We start from the raw sequence: 15,053 nt of genomic DNA, 5'->3' as shown, positions 1-15,053 counted from the left end.
CCTTAATAAATACCATGAACAATATGTCTAGACCATTGTAATAATAAACCTGGTTAATGAGTACTCAAACACACACAAGGTCATGACCTTTGACATAACAAACTTTAAAAAGAGTTCTAAACCCCAAGTGTGTCACAATATTTACATGTCTTCATATAGTAACCAGTAAAAAAACATGGTGGCCACCATGTGAGGGTACCCCAGAAGAGATACCATGTTAATAATTAAAATAATAAATAATTGAATTACAGAGTGACACAAAACAAAAGTTACAATTTATATTTAATTCATTATTACAATACAAAACTTCATTACATAAATCGCCACTTATATACAGTCCTTAACACACTTGTTTAACGTCGTTAAGAGTACTCAAAAACTGGACTGATTATCCCTAACAAATACCATGAACAATGTCTAGACCTTTGTAATAATAAACCTGGTTAATGAGTACTCAAACACACACAAGGTCATGACCTTTGACATTACAAACTTTAACAAGAGTTAGTAAACCCCAAGTGTGTCACAATATTTACATGTCTTCATATAGTAACCAGTAAAAAAAACATGGTGGCCACCATGTGAGGGTACCCCAGAACAGATACCATGTAAACAATAAGAATAACAAATAATTGAATTACAGAGTGACACAAAATAAAAGTTACAATTTATATTTAATTCATTATCAAAATACAAAACTTCATTACATATACCACCACTTACAGTCCTTAACACACTTGTTTAACGTCTTAAGAGTACTCGAAAACTGGACTGATTATCCATATAAATACCATGGACAATGTCTAGACCTTTGTAATTATAAACCTGTTTGATGAGTACTCAAACACACACACAAGGTCATGACCTTTGACATTAAAAACTTTAACAAGAGTTACTAAACCCCAAGTGTGTCACAATATTGACATGTCTTCATATAGTAACCAGTAAAGAAACATGGTAGCCACCATGTGAGGGTACCCCAGAACAGATACCATGTAAACAATAGACTAACAAATAATTGAATTACAGAGTGACACAAAATAAAAGTTACAATTTTTAATTAATTCATTATTACAATACAAAACTTCATTACATAAATCACCACTTATATACAGTCCTTAACACACTTGTTTAACGTCGTTAAGAGTACTCAAAAACTGGACTGATTATCCCTAACAAATACCATGAACAATGTCTAGACCTTTGTAATAATAAACCTGGTTAATGAGTACTCAAACACACACAAGGTCATGACCTTTGACATTACAAACTTTAACAAGAATTAGTAAACCCCAAGTGTGTCACAATATTTACATGTCTTCATATAGTAACCAGTAAAAAAAACATGGTGGCCACCATGTGAGGGTACCCCAGAACAGATACCATGTAAACAATAAGAATAACAAATAATTGAATTACAGAGTGACACAAAATAAAAGTTACAATTTATATTTACTTCATTATCAAAATACAAAACTTCATTACATATACCACCACTTACAGTCCTTAACACACTTGTTTAACGTCTTAAGAGTACTCGAAAACTGGACTGATTATCCATATAAATACCATGGACAATGTCTAGACCTTTGTAATTATAAACCTGTTTGATGAGTACTCAAACACACACACGCAAGGTCATGACCTTTGACATTAAAAACTTTAACCAGAGTTACTAAACCCCAAGTGTCACAATATTGACATGTCTTCATATAGTAACCAGTAAAGAAACATGGTAGCCACCATGTAAAGGTACCCCAGAACAGATACCATGTAAACAATAGACTAACAAATAATTGAATTACAGAGTGACACAAAATAAAAGTTACAATTTTTAATTAATTCATTATTACAATACAAAACTTCATTACATAAATCACCACTTATAAACAGTCCTTAACACACTTGTTTAACGACGTTAAGAGTACTCAAAAACTGGACTGTTTATCCTTAATAAATACCATGAACAATGTCTAGACCTTTGTAATAATAAACCTGGTTAATGAGTACTCAAACACACACAAGGTCATGACCTTTGACTTAACAAACTTTAAAAAGAGTTCTAAACCCCAAGTGTGTCACAATATTTACATGTCTTCAGATAGTATCCAGTAAAAAAACATGGTGGCCACCATGTGAGGGTACCCCAGAAGATAACCATGTTAGTAATTAAAATAATAAATAATTGAATTACAGAGTGACACAAAATAAAAGTTACAATTTATATTTAATTCATTATTACAATACAAAACTTCATTACATAAATCACCACTTATATACAGTCCTTAACACATTTTTTTAACGTCGTTAAGAGTACTCAAAAACTGGACTGATTATCCCTAACAAATACCATGAACAATGTCTAGACCTTTGTAATAATAAACCTGGTTAATGAGTACTCAAACACACACAAGGTCATGACCTTTGACATTACAAACTTTAACAAGAATTAGTAAACCCCAAGTGTGTCACAATATTTACATGTCTTCATATAGTAACCAGTAAAAAAAACATGGTGGCCACCATGTGAGGGTACCCCAGAACAGATACCATGTAAACAATAAGAATAACAAATAATTGAATTACAGAGTGACACAAAATAAAAGTTACAATTTATATTTACTTCATTATCAAAATACAAAACTTCATTACATATACCACCACTTACAGTCCTTAACACACTTGTTTAACGTCTTAAGAGTACTCGAAAACTGGACTGATTATCCATATAAATACCATGGACAATGTCTAGACCTTTGTAATTATAAACCTGTTTGATGAGTACTCAAACACACACACGCAAGGTCATGACCTTTGACATTAAAAACTTTAACCAGAGTTACTAAACCCCAAGTGTCACAATATTGACATGTCTTCATATAGTAACCAGTAAAGAAACATGGTAGCCACCATGTAAAGGTACCCCAGAACAGATACCATGTAAACAATAGACTAACAAATAATTGAATTACAGAGTGACACAAAATAAAAGTTACAATTTTTAATTAATTCATTATTACAATACAAAACTTCATTACATAAATCACCACTTATAAACAGTCCTTAACACACTTGTTTAACGACGTTAAGAGTACTCAAAAACTGGACTGATTATCCTTAATAAATACCATGAACAATGTCTAGACCTTTGTAATAATAAACCTGGTTAATGAGTACTCAAACACACACAAGGTCATGACCTTTGACTTAACAAACTTTAAAAAGAGTTCTAAACCCCAAGTGTGTCACAATATTTACATGTCTTCATATAGTAACCAGTAAAAAAACATGGTGGCCACCATGTGAGGGTACCCCAGAAGAGATACCATGTTAATAATTAAAATAATAAATAATTGAATTACAGAGTGACACAAAATAAAAGTTACAATTTATATTTAATTCATTATTACAATACAAAACTTCATTACATAAATCACCACTTATATACAGTCCTTAACACATTTTTTTAACGTCGTTAAGAGTACTCAAAAACTGGACTGATTATCCTTAATAAATACCATGAACAATATGTCTAGACCATTGTAATAATAAACCTGGTTAATGAGTACTCAAACACACACAAGGTCATGACCTTTGACATAACAAACTTTAAAAAGAGTTCTAAACCCCAAGTGTGTCACAATATTCACATGTCTTCATATAGTAAACCAGTAAAAAAAACATGGTGGCCACCACGTGAGGGTACCCCAGAACAGATACCATGTAAACAATTGGAATAATAACTAATTGAATTACAGAGTGACACAAAACAAGTTACAATTTATATTTAATTCATTATTACAATACAAAACTTCATTACATAAATCACCACTTATATACAGTCCTTAACACACTTGTTTACTTTTTATTGGTAGTGAGTTTACTTTAACAAATAACCTTATGTTGTCTTGACTTTGTACAGAGTAAATATTTTTGTGTAAGTGGCAAAATATCTATCTAGATATTGTCGCTACATACTGCAGAAGTAAGGCCTCTTCATCACCATTCCACCTTGATCGTTCTTGTGCTTGTCGCATCCAAGTGACGCTTCCAAATTCTCTGATGTGATCCATCTAACGCCAACTTGGTCTGCCTCTTCGTCTCGTTTGTGTTCTTTGGGTTCATTCTGTTGACAATGTTCATCTGTTGTCATGATGCCTTAGATAAGGTGGTGAAGCAAGTGTTTTATTGGTGTTGCATAAGGTGGCACAGCATCTTCACGCGTCCAACTTGAAGATGTTCGAACGTGTTAATCCTGTATTAAATATGATCAAAAAAGAAAGAAAAAAATAATTAGAGCGAGATTTGGATTTAAAGGTCAAAGATGTGTGTATACTATATCAAGAATTGCTTTTTATTAAGTATGCATATCCCTCACTCAGTGACCCTCCTGGCGCACGCTTTAACATACATTTTTCAGACAAGGTCAACGGTCATCGCTCCTTCAAATTTGCTTCTCCAAGACTTTGGAACTCTCTTCCCAACAATATCATAGACTGTGCCACGCTACGAACATTTAAATCTAAACTTAAAACCCATCTTTTCAATCATAGAAGCCCTTAGAGACTTTATTTTGTAATTTGCGCTATATAAGAACTGTTTATTATTATTATTATTAAGGTATATGGGACTATGTTTGAATAATGAAACCTAAGAAATGTCTATTGTCTGCACTTGTATGGATTTCTAAACTTTCATCTCAAGCTTCGCTAAAACAGATCATACCTTCAAATTCCACTTAGGACCCTGGTGAGTAGCTGAGGAATAAGTCTATCTCCTCAAGCCATGATGTATCTTTCTGTACTGTGACGTCACATCTTCATGGTCCATGTTGACACGCAGGCGTCACAATCATCTACAAGAAAATTACAATGTACTCGCATCAGTACCATATCAAGACTTGGATCATCAGGGCCAACTTTCATAGAGCTGCTTAAGAACAAAAAGGATCCAAGCAAATGAAATGCACTGCAAAATGAAGTTTCGAGATTAAAGAGATCATTCTCTAGCTATCTACCTGTTTGGTGCACTTCAATGACAACTGGGATGTTGTCCGCATAGGCAGGCATCCTCTCGGCTGTTTTCATGTTGGCGCTTGTTATCAGCAGGTATCCCAAGCAGATCTGCAGACTCCTGAAATATATGTCAATTAAGACATTTCAGTATAATTATTTTCACCAAATACTTTTTACTGTAGAACAATTATAGTTCATGTTGCAAGGTTGTATTTGGCACATTTATGTAATACAATGTTATTTTTTTCACATCACTAATCCAGAAGAGGAAAACAGTTATGCTCCAGTCAAAATCACAAAATTTGCCAACAATCAAACTAAAAATAAACTTACCCTGTCTTGTCATTTTGCTCACAGCGTACAAAGGTCCCAATGATTACTTCATGGCCGGCATGTGCAGTTTCCACTGGACTCCCACGGGCAGATGGTTAAACATTTAACCAGTTCACCGTCGCCGTAAAAAATAAACGACAAATACAAACTATTAGCAAAATGCACTTCCCAACAGAGTTTAGAGATTAAAGAGATCATTCTCTAGCTATCTACCTATGTTTGGTGCACTTAAATGACAGCTGGGATGCTGTCCGCATAGTCAGGCACTGTTGCATCATGACTTTTGGTCATCGGCAGGTAGCACACCACATCCCCAGCAGAACTGCAGACTCCTGAAATATATGCCAATCAAGTTATTACAAAATCACTATTCTCATTAAATACTTTTCACCATAGAACAATATTCATGCTGCGAGGTTTAGATTTTTTTCATAAGGACTCTAGCAATTGGAAAACTGGTGATTTTCAAAGCTAAATTTTAGCATGGAGCCCCTTTTAAATCTAGACATAATCTTGATTTCAGGATAAATCTCAACAACTTACGGTCCCTTAAAAAAAACTTACCTTTTCCTGTCGTTTTCCTCAAAGATACACAGCTCCCATTGATGTCTTCATGGCCGCAACTGGAATGGTGCAGTTTCCATTGGTCTCCAATAGGCAGATGGATCACCGTCGCCGTAAAAAAATTAAAGAAAAAATACAGACAATGAGAAAAATGCATCTCGAAATAGAGTTTTGAGTATAAAGAGATCATTCTCTAGCTATTCTACCTAGGTTTGTTGCGATTTAATCCCATCTTGGATATATATTGTTTGAAGCTTTGCATGGTGTGGAGAAATAAGAATTTATGGGGACAACCATGTGTAAACCTCTGAGTATGTGAGTATTGGCTCTGGAAAGAGCAGGTTTGGTCTCGATGTTTCTAACAGTTTATTCTGCTCGCCTTCAGGAGAATGTTGGACTACAGGCGATGGTCGAACTTTAGAAGTGCTGGATGGATGAGCATTTGGGCGGGATGAATCAAAGCTGTTCTTGGCCGGTAATGCATGTGAGTTGATTGCTGGCTGGATGTGTGTGCATTGGAGTGTGACATTCTTGTGGTGAGCTGCTGCTGGAAGGGTTGGCTTGAGGATGTGTGACCAGATGTCGTTAATGAAGAAACCGATGTCTTCTGGAACTGTATGGCGTGCTTGTATATCGATGGCCTCCCCGACTCTGCATTGGTGCCAGGACTGTACATGAACTATGAGTTTGGCTTGATTCCACTTGATGATGCTGTCGTGTTCGTGTGAATATTTGATGATGGCTGAATTGTTGAGGTGTTCCAGTGTGCCATGTGCTTTGTGTTCCTTGATTCTTGTTGAGATATTGCGCCCTGGTTCCACGATGTATACTTCACAGTAATCGCAGGGAATGTGGTAAACGCTGGCTTTGTCTCGAGTGTCTTGCTTGTCCTTGTGTGTGTGGAGTGATGCTTGAATCTTGTTTGAGTCTGTATGGAAGGTCTTGACTTGAGCTTGAATGAAGATACGTTGAAGCTTGTGAGAAGATAGGCCAATGTTTGGGAGGGAGATTGCAGCCTTGAACTCTGGTAGTTCATCTGGTGTGAGACTTGGCTTGGGCTCGCTGAGGTTGAAAGTTTTGTAGCCATTAAGTTGACATGATGTCTTGATGTGTTGTAGTTCCTGCTTCAAGCTGCCCTTGTCACAGGTGTCCAAGGTCCAACGGACCAAGGTGTTGGAGACAGCAGACTTGAAGCGAGGATGGTGGAATGATGAGTTGTGAACGTATCTGTTGGTGTGCGTTGGCTTGTGATGTACCGTGTGGGCTAGAGTGCCATCAGCTTGTCTTGTTACTTCGGCACCTAGGAAGGAGATAGCATTGTTTTGTTCTTGTTCCATGTTGAATCGGATACGTAGATATTGACTGTTCAGTTGATGGAAGAACTTTTGGAGTGCTGTCTTGCCGTTGGGCAAAAACCACAAAGGTGTCATCAATGTAGCGGAACCTGAGGTTGGGGCGAAGATTGGCGTTCTTGATACCGTCAAGTTAAAACTCCTCCATGAACAAATCCATCAGGACCGGCGATAGAGGAGATCCCATGGTGGCCCCAGAGGTTTGTTCGTAGAATTAGTCTCGCCACCTGATCTAAAAGCGGAGAAGCAGGTGATAAGGAGGTCGTGGACTTGTTCTGGAGTGAGTCTTGTGCGGTCTGTCAGTGTAGGTTAGGCTTGAAGGCATTGTTCGGCGATGTTGCATGCTTCTTCAGTTGGTATGTTGGTGAATAGTGACATGATGTCAAAACTGACAAGGGTCTCAGTTGCCCGGAGATGTATGTATTTGATAATGTCGACGAACTTGCTTGAGATGTTAATGTTATGTTCAGTGAGGCCAACTTGTGGATGAAGGGTCTTGGTGGGGTGTCTTGCAGTATTGTAGGTGGGTGACCCCGGGACGCCACGATGGGACGGAGAGGAACATCTGGCTTGTGGCTCTTAAGGTTGGCCAAAAAAACGTGATTAGGCGGATGCGGATGGCTTGAGGTGACGGTACATGGTGTTGTCTATGACCTGCGCTTGATAGAGAGTGCAGAATTTAGCAGTGAGGGTGCGTTCGATGACTGAACAGGAGTTACTTGGCAGGAGTCGGTAGGTATCAGTTGACAGGATGTCGGTTACCTTGTGGTCTGAATCTGTTGTGCACATGAACACGGTGGCATTACCAATGTTCGTTGAAATGATGTAGATAGACTTGTCTTTGTGCAGGGCTCGGATAGCGGCGTGTTCTTGCTTGCTTGTGTTGGGTCTTGGTAACTTGGTGTTTGAAGAGTTTGAAGAATCTGGATGCGGATATGGTTGACGAATGTCTTGTCTAGATGTTTGAGCGCAGGTTCGGTAGACTGAATAATATCTTTGACTGGAATCGTGCAATGTGTGGGCGCCAGCACACCTCGCATGATTCAAGTCAAAGACATCAATCGGTCCACTGAACCTGCACTCAAACATCTGGACAAGACTGTCGCCAACCAAGTCCGCAGCCAAATTCTGCAAAGACTTCAAACGCCAAGTTACCAAGACCCTACACAAGCAGGCGAGAAAATGCTGATATCTGAGCCCTGCACAAAGACAAGACCATCCACATCATGTCAGCGGACAAGGGTAATGCCACTATGGTCATGTCTACAACGGATTATGACCACCAAGTAAATGAAATCCTGTCAACTAATATCTACCAATGCCTGCCAAGGAACCCCAGCCCAGTCATTGAACGCACACTCACCACCAAACTCTGTACTCTCTATCAAGTGCAAGTCATAGACAACACCACGTACCGTCACCTCAAGCCATCCGCATTCACCTGCCCACGTTTCTTCTGCCAACCCAAGATCAACAAGCCAGATGGTCCTCTCCGCCCCATCGTGGCTTCCCAGGGTTCACCTTCTTACAACATTGCAACACACCTCACCAAGAACCTCCATCGACTAGTTGGCCCCACTGAACATCACATCAACAACACAAGCAAGTTAGTCGACATCATCAAGCACATACATCTCCGTCCAACTGATATCCTTGTCAGTTTTGATGTCGTGTCACTGTTCACCAACATATCAATCGAAGAAGCATGCAACATCGCCAACCAAAGCCTTCAAGCCGAACCTACACTGACAGACCGCACAAGCCTCACTCCAGAACAAGTCCACGACCTCCTCATCACCAGCGTCTACGCTTCCAGCTTCAGGTGGTGAGACAAATTTTATGAACAAACCTCTGGGGCCGCCATGAGATATCCTCTATCCTCGGTCCTGGCAGATTTGTTCATGGGGGAGTTTGAACTTGACAGCATCGAGAAGGTCAATCTTTGCCCTAACCTCTGGCTCCGCTACATTAACGACACCTTTGTGGTTAGGCCTTACGACAAGACAGCACTCCAAGAGTTCTTCCATCACCTGACCAGTCAACATCCACACATCCAATTCACCATGGAACAAGAACAAAACAACACTATCTCCGTCCTAGACGTCCAAGTAACAAGACAAGCTGATGGCACTATAGCCCAAACGGTACATCGCAAGCCAAAACACCCCGATAGATACCTTCACAACTCATCATTCCACCATCCTCGCTTCAAGTCTGCTGTCTGCAACACCTTGGTTTGCTGGGCCTTCAACACCTGTGACAAAGGCAGCTTGAAGCAGAAACTACACCACGTCAAGACTTCACTTCAACTTAACGACTACAAGACATTCAATCTTAGCCAGCCCAAGCCAAGTCTCACAACAGATGAACAACCAGAGTTCAAGGCTGCAATCACCCTCCCCTATATCGGCCACACTTCTCACAAGTTTCAAAGTATCTTCAGTCAAGCTCAAGTCAAGATCTTCCACACAGCACCAAACAAGATTCAAGCATCACTCCACACACACAAGGACAAGCGAGACACTCAAGACAAAGCAGGCGTTTACCGCATTCCCTGTGATTGCGGTAAAGTGTACTTCGCGGAAACCTGGCGCAGCATCTCAACAAGAATCAAGGACACAAAGCACATGGCAGACTGGGACACCTCGACAAATCAGCCATCATCAAACATTCACAAGAACAGGACCACATCATCAATTGGAATCAAGCCGAACTCAAAGCTCCTGTACAGTCCTGACACCAATGCAGAGTCAGGGAGGCCATCGAGATACAAGGACATCATAAAGTTCCACGAGACATAGGTTTCTTCATTATGGACATCTGGTCACCCATCCTCGAGCCAACCCTCCCAGCAGCAGCTCACCTAAAGAATGTCACACTCCAATGCAATTCACATCCAGCCAGCAATCAACTCTCACGCATCACCGGCCAAGAACAGCTCTGATCCTTCCCTCCCAAATGCTCATCCATCCAGCGCAACTTAAGCTCCACCACCGGCGCCGCCTGCATTCCAGCATTCCCCTGAAGAGGAGATTATAGAGAGATAATTCTCTAGCTATGTACCTATGTTTTGTGAGCTTCAGTCATCGACAGGTAGTACACCACATTCCCAGCAGAACTGCAGACTCCTGAAAATATGTCAATCAAGTCAAAATATTAAGTGTAAAACCTCCACCTTAAATTGGTCCATTATTACAAAGAGCATCCCAAAATTGGGTCCTTGAGTTTTTCGATGATAATTTGTTATGCTTTCTTTCTCTCAAATTTTCTTTACAGTCGAACAATTGTCATGAACTTGTTGTTTCCATTAAACCAACTTTCAAGAACTTTTTGCGAAGAAACCGACAGGACAGTTTGTGGACTAAAGGCTTAAAGACACTAAACACTATAGGTAATTGTCAAAGACCAGTCTTCACTCTTGGTGACGTATGTCAACATATGCATGAAGTAAAAACTTGTGAAACTTTGAGCTCAATTGATCGTCGAAGTTGCAAGACAATAATGAAAGAAAGCACACCCACCCTTGTTACACAAACTTATGTGCTTTCAGATGCTTGATTTCGAAACCTCAAAATCAAATGCTGAGGTCTCGAAACAAAACTAATAATAATAATATTAATAATAATAATTTGTTCATTTACATTGCGCCCATTCCATAAACTGTACAAAAGCGAATAACATTATAATAATCCAAACAATTGAATGAACAAGAACGTTACAGGACAAATTGCAAAACATTAATACAGTAAACCCACATATTAGTAAAGGAACAATATATGCACAATCCAAGAATTTCCAAATTCATGGAAAATTACTTCTTAATCGAAAACTATGTTAATTCAGAGGGAGAATTGGTTCTCGCAACGTTTTATACCATCACCCTCTCCCCATTGGTCGGTACATTAACTCAGACTTGATGTCCTTTTGATGACAATTTGGAAATGAAACTGAAGAATTTCTGTCCAAAAATGTATGGCCCTTTATATTTGAATTGCAATTGAAGGGCATCAAACACGATAGCATCTTACATAATCGAGTCCCCCCCCCCCCAGTTTTCATCTTGACTCCAGCAAATGGAAAATTTGTGATTAACGAAGTTAAATTAGAGCGTGGAGCCCCTTTTAAATCTGAACAAAATGTTTATTTTAAGATAAACCTTAATTACTCTCCCTCATTACTTCCCAAGCTATCAATCAAACTGAAAATAAATTTACCTGGTCCTGTCGGTTTCCTCACAGCGTACATAGCTCCCAATGATGTCTTCTTGGTCGGTACTGGAATGGCATGACACCGTCTTCGAAAAAATATAAGACAAAACAAAACAAAAAATGAGAAAAGTGCACTTCGAATCAGAGTTATTCCATTTTAGTTTAAGAATGAAGGTGTAATAAAAGGGGTGCGTGGTTGTTACACGACGTGTAGACAATGACGAATGGTGTGAAAATGGAGATTAAGATGTCACACGCAAGCATGCTCGGATATGAGCTTGGTAGATTTAGGTTAGTGTGCAATGCTGCGCATGCCGTAAATTGGTAGGACAAAAATCAGAGCACCAAATTCATGGAAAACTACTTCTTTATCGAAAACTACGTTAATTCAGAGGGAGTTGGTTCTCGCAATGTTTTATACCATCACCCTCTCCCCATTCCTAGTTACCAAGTAAGGTTTGACGATGATAATTATTTTGAGTAACTAACAATAGTGTCCACTGCCTTTTAAACCATAAACGCAGACTCCTGAAATACATTTCAATCAGGACACCATATATACACTCACGTCAAATACTTTTCACTGTATTTATTTTCTCATGTACCAAAGTGTTTGCTTCAAAATCCAAAATCCAAAAAAGCAAACAGTTCCGCTCCATAAATGTAAATGATGTGGATCTTGAGTTTTGAGTTTTTGTGAATTTGAGTTTTGTGATGCATTCATTTTCCAACATGTGAGTGGAGTTTGGGGACACCGCATGACTCTATGTCAAGTTAAAATGGTGCAGAAAACAAATTGCGCTCTTTCAGAGCATGACATCATCATACAGCAAAAACAAATTGGTCTGTACATAAGCTCAGACTTGATGTCCTTTTGATTACAATTTGGAAATGAAACTGTAGAATTTCTGTCCAAAAATGTATGGCCCTTTATATTTGAATTGCAATTGAAGGGTATCAAACACAATAGCATCTTACATAATCGAGTCCCCCCCCAGTTTTCATCTTGACTCCAGCAAATGGAAAATTTGTGAATTACAAAGCTAAATTTGAGCATGGAGCCCCTTTTAAATCTAGACATAATCTTGATTTCAGGATAAATCTCAACAACTTACGGTCCCTCATTACTTCCCAAGCTATCAATACGGTCCCTCATTACTTCCCAAGCTATCAATCCACCTTAAAATAAACTTACCTTTTCCTGTCGTTTTCCTCGAAGATACACAGCTCCCATTGATGTCTTCATGGCCGCAACTGGAATGGTGCAGTTTCCAATGGTCTCCAATAGGCAGATGGATCACCGTCGCCGTAAAAAAATTAAAGAAAAAATACAGACAATGAGAAAAATGCATCTCGAAATAGAGTTTTGAGTATAAAGAGATCATTCTCTAGCTATTCTACCTAGGTTTGTTGCGATTTAATCCCATCTTGGATATGTATTGTTTGAAGCTTTGCATGGTGTGGAGAAATAAGAATTTACGGGGACACCCATGTGTAAACCTCTTAAGGTGAGTATTGGCTCTGGAAAGAGCTGGTTTGGTCTCGATGTTTCTAACAGTATATTCTGCTCGTCTTCAGGAGAATGCTGGACTACAGGCGATGGTCGAACTTTAGTAGTGCTGGATGGATGAGCATTTGGGCGGGATGGATCAAAGCTGTTCTTGGCCGGTAATGCATGTGAGTTGATTGCTGGCTGGATGTGTGTGCATTGGAGTGTGACATTCTTGTGGTGAGCTGCTGCTGGAAGGGTTGGCTTGAGGATGTGTGACCAGATGTCATTAATGAAGAAACCGATGTCTTCTGGAACTGTATGGCGTGCTTGTATATCGATGGCCTCCCCGACTCTGCATTGGTGCCAGGACTGTACATGAGCTATGAGTTTGGCTTGATTCCACTTGATGATGCTGTCGTGTTCGTGTGAATATTTGATGATGGCTGAATTGTTGAGGTGTTCCAGTGTGCCATGTGCTTTGTGTTCCTTGATTCTTGTTGAGATATTGCGCCCTGGTTCCACGATGTATACTTCACAGTAATCGCAGGGAATGTGGTAAACGCTGGCTTTGTCTCGAGTGTCTTGCTTGTCCTTGTGTGTGTGGAGTGATGCTTGAATTTTGTTTGATGCTGTATGGAAGGTCTTGACTTGAGCTTGCATGAAGATACGTTGAAGCTTGTTAGAAGATAGGCCAATGTTTGGGAGGGAGATTGCAGCCTTGAACTCTGGTAGTTCATCTGGTGTGAGACTTGGCTTGGGCTCGCTGAGGTTGAAAGTTTTGTAGCCATTAAGTTGACGTGATGTCTTGATGTGTTGTAGTTCCTGCTTCAAGCTGCCCTTGTCACAGGTGTCCAAGGTCCAACGGACCAAGGTGTTGGAGACAGCAGACTTGATGCGAGGATGGTGGAATGATGAGTTGTGAACGTATCTGTTGGTGTGCGTTGGCTTGTGATGTACCGTGTGGGCTAGAGTGCCATCAGCTTGTCTTGTTACTTCGACACCTAGGAAGGAGATAGCATTGTTTTGTTCTTGTTCCATGTTGAATCGGATACGTAGATATTGACTGTTCAGTTGATGGAAGAACTTTTGGAGTGCTGTCTTGCTGTTGGGCCAAAACCACAAAGGTGTCGTCAATGTAGCAGAACCTGAGGTTGGGGCGAAGATTGGCGTTCTTGATACCGTCAAGTTAAAACTCCTCCATGAACAAATCCATCAGGACTGGGGATAGAGGAGATCCCATGGTGGCCCCAGAGGTTTGTTCGTAGAATTAGTCTCGCCACCTGAATCTAAAAGCGGAGAAGCAGGTGATAAGGAGGTCGTAAACTTGTTCTGGAGTGAGTCTTGTGCGGTCTGTCAGTGTAGGTTAGGCTTGAAGGCATTGTTCGGCGATGTTGCATGCTTCTTCAGTTGGTATGTTGGTGAATAGTGACATGATGTCAAAACTGACAAGGATCTCAGTTGGACGGAGATGTATGTATTTGATAATGTCAACGAACTTGCTTGAGTTGTTAATGTTATGTTCAGTGAGGCCAACTAGTGGATGAAGGGTCTTGGTGGGGTGTCTTGCAGTATTGTAGGTGGGTGACCCAGGGACGCCACGATGGGACGGAGAGGAACATCTGGCTTGTGGCTCTTAAGGTTGGCCAAAAAAACATGATTAGGCGGATGCGGATGGCTTGAGGTGATGGTACATGGTGTTGTCTATGACCTGCGCTTGATAGAGAGTGCAGAATTTAGCAGTGGGGGTGCGTTCGATGACTGAACAGGAGTTACTTGGCAGGCGTCGATAGGTATCAGTTGACAGGATGTCGGTTACCTTGTGGTCAGAATCTGGTGTGCACATGAACACGGTGGCATTACCAATGTTCGTTGAAATGATGTGGATAGACTTGTCTATGTGCAGGGCTCGGATAGCGGCGCGTTCTTGCTTGCTTGTGTTGGGTCTTGGTAACTTGGTGTTTGAAGAGTTTGAAGAATCTGGATGCGGACATGGTTGACGAATGTCTTGTCTAGATGTTTGAGTGCAGGTTCGGTAGACTGAATAATATCTTTGACTGGAATCGTGCAATGTGTGGGCGCCAGCACACCT

The sequence above is a fragment of the Asterias amurensis genome, chromosome 8, assembly GCF_032118995.1.
Source record: "Asterias amurensis chromosome 8, ASM3211899v1".
NCBI lineage: Eukaryota > Metazoa > Echinodermata > Asteroidea > Forcipulatida > Asteriidae > Asterias > Asterias amurensis.
Note: the sequence above shows the minus strand (reverse complement) of the source record.